Genomic DNA, 13,764 nt, shown 5'->3' on the forward strand with positions numbered 1-13,764 from the left:
TTCATTAAGGAATTTGTATGCAGCATTCTGGTCCACATGTTCCTCACACTGGCTAAGGAACATAGTCTTTTGTTTATAAGCATTAGGTCACGCCAAGGCAGAGAACACAGAATTCCATTTTCTACCACAATTAGCTACTCCCAAGACAGTTTAGAAATTAGCCAGCTACAAACAGAAGGTCTAAATGGACACCTAATGGACAGTGGATGCATTCTGATACTCAATCTGCTTAAAAGGTTATCTATAGATTGGCTACCCCTTTGGGCATCTCCAAATTGTTTTTTGTGTATGTCCTGTGTGTTGGAAGTGTGATAGCTTTTTACAGTGCCAGTTTTATCAGGACAGATGAAACCAAAGGTTCCCTTGTGTGTCGCCAAATCACTTTAATCATTCTCAGAAAGGCTCAACTTGGTGTGGTTACCTGTGCGCTTCTAGGGGAGTGGGGAGGACAAGGAAGAGTTTGTTCTAATTAAGCTTCTTACTTGTCCAGGGCATCGGATCAACTTCAAGCAACTTCTGATACAGGACCACTTGGAATCAAATCCTGCCTCTAATGCTTACCAGCTTTACTTAAAAAACAATTCCATTCAACAACATTCATTAAATTCCCTCTTATGTACCCAACACAGTAGCAGACCAGGAAGACAAAGCAGTAGCAGTCTTCATTCTACTGAACAATTTTCTTAATTCGAGTCATAAATTATCTATGACTGTTAGCCAGTTACTTAAACTTTCTGGATCTCAGTTTCTTGAACCATAAAATGAGGGGCTAGAGTCAGGGTTTATAACCAGAAGACAATACATTTTAAGGGGTTCTATAAACTTCAATGGGAAAAAATACATCATTTTTTTTTTACTAACTTCTAAATAAGCATTTTTATCAGTTTTTAATTGGTGGCTCCATAAATAGAGAGCCAGGCCTGGAGATAAGAGGTCCTGAGTTCAAATTTGGCCTCAAACATTTCCTAGCTGTGTGACCTGGGACAAATTTATTAACTCCCATTTCCTAGCCTTTACCAGTCTTCTGTCTTAGAACTAACATATAATATTGGTATTTAAGACAGAAGATAAGGATTTTAAAAATTATTGAGAAGAAAAATAAATAAGCATTTATTAAGCACCAACAATGTGTCAGGGACTATGCTAAGTAATTTACAAATATTATCTTATCACAAGAATCCCTAGGAGGTAGGTACTGTTATTATGCCCATTTTAAAGTTGAGGAAACTGAGGCAGCTAATGGTTAAGTCAAGTGAATTGCCCAAGGTCACACAGCTAGCCAGTATCAGAGGCCATATTTGAACTCAGGTCTTCCTGACTCCTACTCCAACTGTGCCATGAAGCTAGATGTTTCACCAGACTGCCAAAAGGATCCTTATCTTAAATAAAATAAATGACTTCTAGACTAAGGTCCTTTCCAGTTCTAGATCCACAATCCTAATTGTAATTAACCCCACTCAAAGGATTACCAGCTCCTGGGGGTAGTTATTATTCATCCTTCATTTTCAAAATAGACCAATGACATGAAGGTAATATCTTCCTGTGCTTGTGGATTGGATTTAAATAAGGCAGAGCTGCACAAAGTCATCAGCCTCAAATTCTTCCAGTCATCCAAATTTAATGGCAAAACAGAATTCAAGATGGTGGGCAATGGACCAGGATAAAGTGGATGAACTTGACCTCTTTCATGTGCAACCAAGTTCTAGGTTATCCATAGCTCCTGCTTCAACCATCTTCCTGGCCATTAGAACAAACTTTTCTCATCCATCCATTCAGACCAGGGAAGTCTTCACAGGTTTAGGGTAGACATCCCCAAATTTCATCGAGGGGTCTGATGTCTTCCAGTTACCCTTAACCTAGTTTAGCCCATATCCCCAGAATATTTTACTGTTATGTGTAAGAATTAAAATTTAGTTATTATAATTATACCTTTAAAATATGTGGCCGCCAGGAATCAACAATTCAGGTTGATTCCGTAATTAAATCAAATATGTGGCCGCCAGGAATCAACAATTCAGGTTGATTCCGTAATTAAATCAGACCCAAGTCAGCATCGGGTTGAGGAGTTTATTTACAATCAGAAGGTGAGTAGGGATAAAGAGAAGAGGGAGGTTAGAAGTCTAAATAAATGAAGCTGTAAGCCGCAAGGCCCAACAGCTGGATAGGCAGAGTATAGAATTGGCCCAGCCAGGCCAAGGAAGCCAGCCTAACTTACCCACGTGACAATACAGAGTGTAATCTGTCTGTGGTCTCAGGAGATGCTTCTTCTTCCAGTTCCAGACGACAACTCCCCCTACAGGAAGTTCACTAACTTACTTAAAGAGAGTGTGTCTTTCATCACTTCCTGTGGTCCACCTCTAATTCAAATGGACAAATGGCAGTTTCTACATTGATTTGGACTGCCCAAAGGGCAGTCCCTTATTCTTGATTTGTTACTTATTGTCACGTGTGGGTAACTCGTCTCCCCTCCCCACTAAGGGAGGTGGGAGTGACATCATTAGCACGCCTGTGTTGAGTAGATTCTTGACTATTAAATGGGATCTGGCTATTCTATTTACACATATGTTACCACTGCACATGCTACAGATTCTTTTTTTTAAATTTGTTATAGGTCTTTTAATAAAGAACTGCTAAAAATATTTACTGAGAACAAATGAGAACATATGCCGAATAGTGGTTAGAATATCAAACAGTAACAAATACTTGGAAAAGTATAATCTTAGTGACTTGCCTTAGCTTTCTTTGCATGAGCATTGCTTTATAATTAAGGAACTTAGAATGGATCCACATCTACTTGTCCTCTTCACTGAAAAGCAGAACAAGCTCTGAAATGAAAGCTGTTATACAGAAAGGACTTGGTTATGACTGCATCTTTTAGTTGTTGTAAAGGAGGTCCATGCTGTAATTGCAGAATAGTAAATTGAAAAGGTATGACATATAACACTGAATTTGGAGTTGGGCTATTCTGCCACTTACTAGTTATAAGGTATTTGGTTAGTCACAACACTGGTAGGCCTTGGTTTCCTCATCTGTAAGGGAATAGTCCCTTCCATTGCTTCAATCTTATTTTAGCATTTAAGCCTCATTGTTAGAGTAGAATGTATAGGTGTTTTCTCTTTTACTTATATAAATCCCCCACTAACTGTTTTTGTAACTTCAGTCACTTTGAAGCCTAGTGCAATTGTTTCTTCATCAGAGGAATGGGGAACAGACCTCCAAGTTCCTTTCTAATTCTCTAATGTTTCTGTGATCTTCTGACTTGGAAGAGATGTATGGTTTTGTTAAAACATTAGCTAGGAGCTAAACTTCTCACATAAATGTTTTATGGAAGTTCTTAAAGTGAATTGTTATCCACTGAGGAAATGAAGTCTTTATACAAGATAGAACAAAACTTCCATAAAAAGTTTCCTAGAGGGGCAGCTGGGTAGCTCAGTGGATTGAGAGCCAGGCCTAGAGATGGGAGGTCCTAGGTTCAAATCTGGGCTCAGACACTTCCCAGCTGTGTGACCCTGGACAAGTCACTTGACCCCCATTGCCCACCCTTACCACTCTTCCACCTAAGAGCCAATACACAGAAATTAAGGGTTTAAAAAAATTAAAAAAAAAAAGTTTCCTAGACTTTTACTCATCAGCACTTCAAGAGAAAAATCTATGCAAATAAGACTTCAAATTTAATTTAATTTAAATTATAAATCAAACTGTACACAGTCATTTATGAACTAAATATTATAGCTGCGTCAATATAGTTTTCAAAATGAATTACAAGTCAATAGTCTTGTATAGTTTACAGTGCAAGGTGTATAAAGCTTAACTCATGTTAATTTTTTAATACTTTGGTAGTTTTTCCTTTAAGACATTTGTGAAGGTAAGTCTAAAAAGGTAATACTGTTGCCAGGTCAGGATGGTAAAAATATCAAGGCAGTAATTTTGATAATTATATGGAAATGTTTCTTCAATTTATTCCATTTAAAAAGATTTTAGTTTAGCTTTGGAAGACATGGGAGCTATACACTCTACACAAACTGAAAAATATTGTTTTAAAATACTGTCTTGAATATACATAAAACCTTACAAGTGCTAAATAGTAGATATGCATACTAATCATCTTTTCAAGATAAGAATTTTTCGTTTGATTTAAGTCTTTTTCCTAGGTAGTTGTATTGTGCAATATAATGCCTGAGGTCCTTCTTTGCAACAAGGAAAATAGTCTTCTGTCCTAAAAAGGTTAGAAGGTTCATAGACGGTTTGTTGTTGCTTTGTGGAATATGACTTATTAAGAAAGGATGGCAGATTAATTGTGTGCAAAAATTTCTTTAATGTATTGTGGAATGTCCCAAGTTCTGCTTCAGCTTTTGTCACCTGCTCCTCCATTCTGGTTATATGACTTCCAATCATTTTAACAAAGGCCTCTAATTTGTCAATTTTTCTATATATCTCACTCATTTCAGTAGCTTTGGTATGAATATGAGGTACACTTTCATTAACTACTTGTGAGGAGTCACTTCGAATCATATCTAGCAACCCAACAAATTCATCAACTCTACTTAGTAGGTCTTCAAGACTCTTGTCTAAAGCGGGCCTCCCTCCTGGCCACAGGCAGCAGGTAGGCGGCGTAGCCAGGGGCTGTGTGGTGGAGTAGAGACTGGTCCAAGCCAGCAGCGTCAGTGGCGTCTTCCCTGCCCCAGCTGGACCGCCGCCAAACGCCCCGCTTGCCATCCTCCTCTTCCTCGGCCAACGCAGCCTCCTGGTCCTCCTCTTCCCAGAGCTGGGAGGCACTACTGTGACTCTGTGAGACATTCCCGCTGTTGCAGCTCCAGGCAGGGCCCGGGGTTCAAGCTCCTCCTCAGGGGCCAAGCCATCACGGGGCCCCAGGCCTGCGTGACCCCTCTCCAAGGTCTCACTGCCACCAGCTCCCAAGGCACTTCTCCTTCCCCTTCACACCCACCCGCAGTTCCTGTGTGAGATCCAGTGGGCGCCCACACTGGAACCGCCTCCTTCCATTCCATGATACAGGTTCTTGAAGTCACAGGTGAGAATTGGGTGAAAGGTAGACACTGAAGGTAGATAAACTGTCCTAAAAAGGCCTCAGCAAGTCCTCATACCAGAAGTGCTAGTCTTTTCTGAATACTCCCTACATCCCAACTACTAGGACATCCTCAAAATATTGATTCAGTCATCCAGTAAAATTGTAACTTGCCTTTCCTGACCAACATGCTCATTTCCCCAAACCCTTTATAGTTCACTTATTCTGACTTGGAAAGACAAGCTACATTGCCCCCTTCAGTGACATACTTAGTGCTTGAATCTACAGGGATTTTTGAAGCAAAATTTCCCATGAAACTATCAGGCATTTTTCTTTCAAACAGAATTAGGCCTTCTCAAGACATGTGCTCTTCCCAACAGCTGAATTGTCAGTGGCTCATTGGCTTCTCAGTAAAGCACACTCTAGATGGAGCATATCTGTCATTTTCTAATCAAAGGAAATTTGAATCCCCCAAAGGTGCAGTCACAGACTTTGGAGTGGAAATACAAAAAGCTTCGTTTTCATTGCCTGGGCTTCAGAACTACTAATAGCAGACATTTATATAGTGCCTTAAAACTGAGCATATTAACTCATCTGAGCTTCACAATGTCTCTATTTGAGGGCTACTACAGGTAGTAATTGTCCTTATTTCATAATTGAAAAAACTAAGGCTCAGAAATTTAAACTAACTCCAGACTGTCATTCATTTGGTGAATGGCAAAAATGGAAACCAAAGGTCTTGAAGGATGCAAGTCTCAATACCTATTCACTCTACGTGCTCTACAGAGAGAGAGTTTATTGCTCCATAAGCTTCAATAGCCCTTTTTTTCTCCTGAGTTGCTAAGACTTATGTTGGAATAAAACTTTTTCTCTTTTTTTTTCTTGTTTACACCTGTTTTATTCTTTGATTTAATTGATTAATTTAATGCAGAGTCCAGATAAGCTTCACTCATAGATAAATGAGGAAACTGAGTTCAGGAAAAAGATGGCTTTCTTTTTACCCCCAAAGGACACATACTGGCACTCAAGCCTAGAGTGTAGGTCTCTTAGCTCTCATTCAGTACTCTGCATAGTATGCTATTAGGTTAGGCCACTCAGCAAAAACATTTCCTGGGCCAGGAAAAGATGGATAGTTAGATGTGGATGTTGATGATGATGATGGTGATAAGGATGTTGATGATGATGTTGATGATGTTGTAGATGATGTTGTTGATGATGATGATGATGTTGTAATTGATGTTGATGAAGATGATGATGATGATGATGATGACTGAATTTGGAGTTTGAGGTTTTTCTTCTATTTGAATCTTTCTGACCCTTCCCACTGTAATGATTAAAATTTTCTTGGAGACTGTCTCCAAGCTCTTTCACCCTTCCATTGTATTCTCCTTCCCCTCCATGAGCTTCTTTATGAAATATAAAATTACTTCATTTTATTTCTTCTTCCATTTCTCTTAGTATTATCCTTTTTACCCCTAGTTTATATCTATCTATCTATCTATCTATCTATCTATCTATCTATCTATCTATCTATCTACACTTCATCCTATACAGTTTGTAACTGTTCCCTCTAAGTATACTTCTTTTAGCTACACCGATGATAAGAACAATTTTTAAGAATTACCAGTATCATCTTTTCTTATAGGAAAACAAATCATTTGAACTTATTGGGTCTCTTTAAAAAAGGTTTTTTTTCCCCCCTTTCTTAATTACATTTTGGTGATTCTCTTGAGTTCTGTGTTTAGGCATCAAATTTTCTGTTTAAGTCAGGTCTTTTCTTTATGAATTCTTGGAAGTCTTCTATTTTATTAAATGACCATACTTTCCCCTGTAAGAATATAGTCTATTTTGCTGGGTAGTTAATTCTTGGTTGTGGGCCCAGTTCCCTTGCTTTCTGGAATATCATATTCCATGCCCTCCAGTCCTTCAGTGTGGATGCAGCCAGGTCCTGTGTTATCCTAATTGTGGTTCCATGATATCTAAATGGTTTCTTCTTAGCAGCTTGTAGTATCTTTTCCTTGGTCTAGTAGTTCTGGAATTTTGCTATAACATTCTTGGGCATCGTCAATTAGGGATTAAATGCAAGAAGTGATCTGTGGATTCTTTCAATCTCCACTTTTCCCTCTTGTTCAAGAATGTTGGGGCAGTTTTCTGAAATAATTTCCTGTAGAATGATGTCCAGGCTTTTTCTTTAGTCATGATTTTCCAGTAGTCCAATAATTCTTAAACTGTCTCTTCTGGATCTATTTTCCAGGTTTATAGTTTTATCAGTGAGGTGTTTCATATTTTCCTCAATTTTTTCATTCTTTTGATTTTGTTTCATAGACTCTTGCTGCCTCATGAAGTCATTTGCTTCTAGTTGTTGGATTCTAATTTTTAAAGACTGACTTTCATCACTGGCTTTTTGGTCATCCTCTCTTTCTGTCACTTTTTCTTTGTAGGTCAGGTCATCTTTTGCTTTCTTTGCCTTGTTTTCAAACTGGTCAATTCTGGCTTTCAAGACACTATTTTCTTGTTTTAGTTCTTGTGCCTCTGCTTCAAGGTGACTTATTTTGCTTTTTTTCTTTTCCCAATTGTCTTCAGCTTCTCTTGTTTTCTGAATTGTGTTTTGAGTTCTTCCAAAGCCTGAGTCCAATTCATTGGAGTTTCTGCATTTTTTCTTGCTGTTCCTTGATCCTCCTCTGTTCCATTTGCTTTTTGTTCATTACCTGGATGGAAGCTGTTGATTATAATTTCTTTTTATTTCTTTTTCTATTGTTTACTCATAGTTTTTCCTTCTTTTCCCCCTGTCATTGACTGTAATATTACTCTTCTAATTATTTGCTGGATCTGTGAAATTGGGCTATTCTGTCCTAAAGGGGCTTCTTCTCTGCTCTACTGATTGACTAGATTAGGCTGATGGAGTATTATAATGATCCCTGAGATCAGATCTTCACCATCTGGCAGCAGCTTTTTCTCTGTTGAACAGGCAAATTTATTCAAATTTTTATTTTAAAAAAAAGATTTACTGAGCTAGATTTGGGGAAAGACTTATTACTATTTTTTTTATGAAATGGCTCCCACCCATTAAAGAACTGAATAGTTTCATATAAGTCAGTGAACAGAAAGCATTTTTAAAAATTATGTGAGCAAACAGAATATTCATTAAGTCCAGATTTTCCCAGAATGTCTAAACTGACACCTCCCACAAAGAAAAAAAATGCAGATAGTTATTCAGACAAGGATATTAATTTAAGATTTGCTTAAGGGATACTTGGATTAGGCAGCTTTGACAGTTGGACAATATATTCTTGGACATGGGAGAGTAACACTTGGGGTTATAGAAATGGGGCATGAGGGTGGGACTAAATTCATGCTTCCTTAACTCCTTTCTTTGAGTATCATGAAAAAGAGTTTCAAAATTAACCCAAGCCAAGTTGACTTCTACAAACTTTAACTAAGCTGAATGGGGGAACTTTCAGAGTATGGTGACAGTCCTTTCATTCTAGATTAGAGTCTGTTGGTCACTGTCTGTGATAGCTCCCCTTATGCATATTATCGAGGACAGGAGACAGAAAGGAGAAAAGTGCATAAACTAAGTTTATATAATTTTATCATAACTGGCTTACTCAGCATAATGAAATCATCTATAATTTTTTATTTCCATCTGATATACCAAGATTAATAAATTCATTACATTTTGAAGGAAGTTACCAATGACTACTACACTCACCAAATTTGCAACCCTCTCTGGCTTTAATGTGTTCAGTATCACCCTGTGTGGTCTATCTGCTCTCATGTTTCCTCTATCTCTTTTTTCTCTCTCCATCTCTTCCTTTCTTATTCTTTCCATCCCTCCCTCTATCTCTCCAGCATTTGAAAAATATATAATGTAGCACTTGGAGAAACCTTTGATATTATCTAGTCCAACTGCCTCTGTTTCCCCAACTGACAGATGGGGAAATGGCACCAACCTCTCAGAGTTGTTATGAGTATAAAATGTGATAATATTTGTAAAGTCCTCTTAAGTTTTGAAAGGCTATAATCACTTAATAAAAGCTCTGGTAGATCTTTCCATGATGTAAGATGATTCTTTACCAGGACTCTGCCATGACTATACAGCTATCATTTGAGGTGTAATGATATAAATTGATACTTTATATGTTGGGCCAGTTGTTATTGATCTTGAGTAAACAATTCTCTATCAGCTGGTGTTGGTTGAGATTCAGTTACAGCAGCTGGGCCTAGTTAAAAGTTTGATAAATGGAAACTGACTGGAGACAGCTTATAATAAAAAAAACCCACTCTATTTTAATATGTTATTGAAAGGATTGGAGAAAAGAAGGAAAGGATAAATATAGGATTGAGGGTATATTCCCTAATCGAAGAAAACTAAACTATGTCCTAGTACCCAGTCTGTCTCACAAGAGATTTTCTTTGTGCTTGATTTCTCAAGCCTGACTTAAACTCCTTAATTGACTAATTACTCAATATCTAATCTTACTAAACTATACTAATTAATTATCTTTTTATAAATATTAGAAATCCACTGTCTCCTTTGACTTTCTCCAGCTAGAGATCAATCTAGCTACTGTCAGGCTCCCAGTAGTTGGCACTCTCCAGGCCCTGCTTTGGGCCTACTTCCCTCTGTAGTGACACAGAGAAAACTCAGCCAATCTCTCCTCACAGTTGGTTTCCTACACAATCTTTTTTTTTTTTTAAACCCTTGTACTTCGGTGCATTGTCTCATAGGTGGAAGATTGGTAAGGGTGGGCAATGGGGGTCAAGTGACTTGCCCAGGGTCACACAGCTGGGAAGTGGCTGAGACCGGGTTTGAACCTAGGACCTCCTGTCTCTAGGCCTGACTCTCACTCCACTGAGCTACCTAGCTGCCCCCTACACAATCTTTTCCCAAATATCCAAGTATCTTCCAAAACCAACTGTCACCAGCTCTTCCAGGGTTTTCCAGAGGAAAGATCCAACCAACCACCCTCAAAGTAGCCAAACTCCAAGAGTGTGTCCATTATTTTCTAACAGATCCCCTAAGGCTCCTGGGAATTCCTTAAAGGAACTTCCATGAAGATTCTAGTTGGATTCTTAAGGTAACCCCTCAATCCTCTTTCTCTATTCCTACTTAGCAAGAATCTCTAATTAGTCCAAGCAATTAATTAACTCTTAATTAACTATAATAAGGGACAGTCTTGCCATGGTTTGGAAATGCTCATCATCAGATTAGCTTTATGTGTATGAATTTTTCAGTCACTATAATTCTAAAACACTTTCTACTAAACCATAGAAAGGCTGTAATCTGACTCAGGGAGAGGGGAACAAAAACCAACCAAATGGATGAAGTTAGTTTGGTTGTTCCAAGATTACTTCATTCTTTTTTAGATTTTACTTTTGATGTTTGACATGATAAATAACCAAATAAATGGCTAGTTGTTCCTATGAAGTCTTTCCAAATAGTCTGAAATAATGAAAACAACATTATTGTTGTCTATCCTTCATTTTCAAAGAGAATCAATGACATCACAGGTTGATGCCTTGACTGGCAAGTGAATTAAATTTAAGTGAAGTAGAGTTGCACAAAGCCATCAGCCTCACTCTCTCTTTCAGGGTCATCTAAGTCCAGTGGCAAGACCAAAGTCAGGATGACTGGTGGGATGCAATGGATTACTTTGGTCTCTTTGATTCATTCCAAAACACCTGCTTCAGCCACCCTGTTGTAACAAATTGTTCTCATCTTCTCATTCCTCCAGGGCAGGGGTAGGCAACATATGGCTCTAGAGCCATCTCTGGCTCCACCTTCCCATGGGCCAGTCTGGGCAGACCCCCAGGATGTGCCCCAGGGGGCCCTTCAGCCCCCGCCCCATATTCCAGTGCCTTCCGCCTCCATCCTCCTCCTTCTGCAGGCATTTATGGCTCTCACAGCCAAAAAGGTTGCCAACCATTGCTCCAGGGGACGTCTTTATACTTGTGGTAGACATTCTCCTAAGTCACTGATGGTTTTGAGGTCTGGTGAATGGGCTGTGCAAGGAGGACCTTTGTTGTAAGGGCTTGCCAAGACCTCTTCAGGGTGCTTATCCACTTTTAATGTCTACCTCTAACCTATATCTCCAAGTCTCCATGAAACTATAGCATTCATGGCCAGTAAAACCATTTCAGAAAGAGATTTGGACTTTGGATCCTAGCTCTGCAGCCCTGGACAAATCATTTCATCTCTCAGATCTGTAGCTTCTTCAGTTGCAAAAGAAAGGGGCTGGACTTGTTAATTTCTAAAGTTCTTTTCAGTTCCAAATCCTAGGAAAGTAATCTTAAACTTCTCCCTTGATTATTAGCACCATCAGAATTTAGCCTTCTAGTTATCCATTGAAGCCCATTTCACTAAATAGCTTGGAGTCTATTAAAGGTTATCTCAATAAGTACCCATACCTTGAAATAGTAGTTGGACCAAATCCTTGATTTACCATAGATAGGAAGGAATACAAGTTCGTTGGCTATTAACAATGAACCTAACAGTCTACTGGGAGGATTTAAAGGATTTGACAAGGTCCTTTGGATCCCTCAAATGTTACCAAATAGTATTCAGTTTTCCCAGGTCAGTTCATATGGCAAGAAAGGCAACTCTAAAGAGTTCAAAGTTTGTGTGGGAGAGATTGCAGATACAAGAAAATAACAAAGCCTAGACCACCAAAACCATACTAGCCAATCTGACCGACCACTTCTATTTTAACCTGGCAGGCTCTGATTCTCCAAATATATACAGCCATGAAATTTGAATAGAAGCTAAAAGTTTTTTGCTTGTAGAATCCTACTGAATGAATGGAAAGGAATGGTGTTTGGTCTGAGGAAGTCCATGGAACTTGGAAAAAAACATACATCAATTCCAAATCAATGATTTTGACCACAATTTCTATCTGAAGTTTTAAAAGAAAAGAACATTTGTTCAAGGGTCTACCATCTCCATTAAAAGTATACACAACCCAGACTGGGGATTAATTTTGCACAGCCAATTTCATGTATGAAATGCTGATTGGAAAGAGAGATGCTACCCAAACACTCATGTTTTGACCTGTGAGACCCAGAAGTGGCCAGGTGTAGTCAATCAGCTGCATTTTTCTTCTGTCTTGCTCCAGCCAGGTACTAGAGTACATTGTTCAATTTTTCTTTGACTCAAAGAGATTCCATGGTAGAGATTCCCTACCAGATGAAGAGCATGAACAATGGAAGTACATCTAAAGCATCTTTGGTGACCAACAGTTCTAGGTTTCCCTTTGATAAAAAGGAGAAGTGTATATTTAAGGAGATATATTATTTTGAAGCAGCTAGATGATTCAGTGGATAGCAGTACACTGGGGTCAGAAAGACATGAGTTCAAATCCAACTTCAGACATTTATTAGCTATGTGACCCCATGCAAGTCACTTGACCTCTATTTGTCTTAATCCACTAGAGAAGTGGCAAATTACTCCAGTAGTTTTGCCAGGAGAACCCTATGGACAGTATTGTGTTCTATGATATACAGGGTCACAAAGAGTCTGACATGACTGAACAACTGAACAACAACAATATCTCAAGTTCATAGTAATCAACTGGGATGAAATTATCAAAGATAATTTCTCGGATTCTTAAATACTGGTGCTATTCTAAAATGACTGATTCTGGGCTGTGCTTAAAGATCATCTCTGTGACCTTTGCTAATAAAGGCAGTAAGAAATAATAAGTAACTATTCACTACAATTCAGAGTCTCTCCCCCTAGTCAGGAGGAATTAGTATTTAGAGGACTGGAGAGACTTGGGTAATTAGTATTTAGAGGACTGGAGAGACCTGAAGCAATTGTTGAGAACCCTTCACCATTTAAACCATTTCCCTCTATTTTTCCTATTAACCTCTTTTCAATACAAATTAAAACTCTTCATACCCATCAGACTGGCATACAAAACAAAAATGGAAGATGATAAAAGTTGGAGGGGATGTGGAAAAGTTCCATCATTAATACATTGTTGGTGGAGCTGTAAACTGATATAACCATTCTAGAGAGAGAAATTTGGAACCATACTCAAAGGGCCATCAAATTGCACATACCCTTTGACACAGCAATACTACTACTAGGTCTATATTCCAAAAAGACAAAGATAGAGGGAAATGACCTACTTATACAAAAATATTTATAGTAGCTCTTTTAGTGGTGGCAAAGAACTAGAAAGTGATGAGATATCCATCAATTGGGGAATGGCTAAACAAGTTGTGGTATATTATTGTACTGAAATATTTTTGTGCCATAAGAAATGATGAATAGGTTGATTTAAAAAAGAATCTAGAAGGACATGAAGTGAAGTGAGCAGAACCAGGAGAATATGGTATATATTAATAAAATATGATAAATTACATAATAGATTATAGATTATACATATAATATATAATAAAGTAATAAATAATAGATACATAGAAAATAATAAAATAATAATCAATAAACATCAGTAATGTACAATGATTAACTGTGAATGATTTAACTATTATTAGAAGTACAAGGATTCAAGGGACTCATGACAAAAAAGGTTATTTGCAGCTTTAAGAAGGAATAGATAAAGTCTGAATGCAGATTGAAGTACTCATTTTATTTCCTTCATGGGTTTTTTCTTATGTAAGTGAGACACATGTCTTCTTTCACAATATGATGAACATTGCATTGCATGATAGCACATTTATAACCTATATCATATTACCTGCCATCTTGGAGAGAGGGAAGTGGGAGAGAGGGA

The 13,764-nt window shown here is 38.1% G+C and overlaps 1 pseudogene; it reads right to left on the reverse strand.

Annotated features, from left to right (window-relative positions):
• Nucleotides 1-4,134: 4,134 nt before the first annotated feature.
• Nucleotides 4,135-13,764, reverse strand: part of LOC123255340 — a 42,616-nt pseudogene continuing 32,986 nt past the window's right edge.

This window comes from Gracilinanus agilis, chromosome 1 (genome assembly GCF_016433145.1).
Source record: "Gracilinanus agilis isolate LMUSP501 chromosome 1, AgileGrace, whole genome shotgun sequence".
Taxonomy (NCBI): Eukaryota; Metazoa; Chordata; class Mammalia; order Didelphimorphia; family Didelphidae; genus Gracilinanus; species Gracilinanus agilis.